Consider the following 1333-nt stretch of genomic DNA (forward strand, 5'->3'; position numbering starts at 1 on the left):
CCCCTTGAGTCCGCAGGCCGACGTTCTATCCACTGAGCCAAACCGGTTTCGGCTTTTGTCTTATTCTTGCTCCTCCCCACCCTTTGTCTTAATCTCCCTGCACCGTTCGTCCTTTTAGCTGGTGGGCTCCCTAGAATTTCCTGGGTGGGTCTGCTCACCTGATGGGCTTCTTAGAATTTCGTGGACCCCCAGGCTTACACACGGAGAGGCAGCTTCTGCGGCTCCCTCAGCGATGGACTCGCTGGTTGGTTCTCGTCTGGGCCCTGACCAGGGATTGACCACCCACCCCCAGCGTTTCGGGAAGAAGCTCTAACCAGCTGGGCTACGTGGCAGGGCTCTGGGCACAGTTTAGTGGACAGTTAACCTGTTAGTCACAAGGCCAGACGGCTGCTAAGGAGGCGATTGCTGGCTTATGTGGTGAAACGTTTACTGACATTCGAGAAGATAAGACAGAAACTGCTCCTCGGGTATCAGCCCGGGGACCCGACAGCACAGCAAGCGACCCGCCCCCGGCGTCGAAAAATCCACAGCCTAGAGCGTTGATGGCGAACCTATGACACGCGTGTCAGAGGTGACATGCAAACTCAGTGGTTTGGTTGATTTTTCTTTGTTAAAATGGCATTTAAATATATAAAATAAATATCAAAAATATAAATCTTTGTTGTACTGTGGTTGCAAAATATCAAAAAATTCTATATGTGACACGGCACCAGAGTTAAGTTAGGGTTTTTCAAAATGCTGACACGCCGAGCTCAAAAGGTTCGCCATCACTGGTCTAACCTATGCTGTACACCTGAAACCAATACAGAGTAAGACTGAATGCAAACTGTAATTGATGCGGCCTTGCTCCTCCCGCGGGACAGGGTGCTCCCCGGCGCCACTCACCGTGAACGCCTTCGTCACGCGCCACGCGCTCACACGCAGCACATCTCCCGCAGGATTCTGGGTCGTTGGCCTCTCACTCAGGTCCTCTGTCCGGCCCACATGTGCGTTCATGTGCACCCACTCTCTCACACACATGCACACCTCCACACACACACACACACACACACACGTCCACACGTGTATACACATGCCCCAGCCACACGGAGCTCACACGCCCACATACTCACACAAACTCACACATGCCCACCACACACACATACACACGTACACTCAGACATATGCCCGCGCATGCACAGTCATGTGAACTCACATGTGTCTACACTCACATGCAGACAGGCACACCACACACACACATGTCCACCCACTCTTACCCTCAAAGGCCCAGGCATCTGTGCCCGGTCTGAGGAGTCCACAGCCAGCCCCGCCCCTGCCCCCGCCCCGCCCCCCC

General features: G+C 54.1%; 1 protein-coding gene across 1 annotated transcript in view; it reads right to left on the bottom strand.

Annotated features, from left to right (window-relative positions):
* Positions 1-1333, bottom strand: part of CFAP74 (cilia and flagella associated protein 74) — a 42657-nt gene that overhangs the window by 5806 nt on the left and 35518 nt on the right.

This window comes from Myotis davidii, unplaced genomic scaffold (genome assembly GCF_000327345.1).
Source record: "Myotis davidii unplaced genomic scaffold, ASM32734v1 scaffold586, whole genome shotgun sequence".
Classification (NCBI taxonomy): Eukaryota; Metazoa; Chordata; class Mammalia; order Chiroptera; family Vespertilionidae; genus Myotis; species Myotis davidii.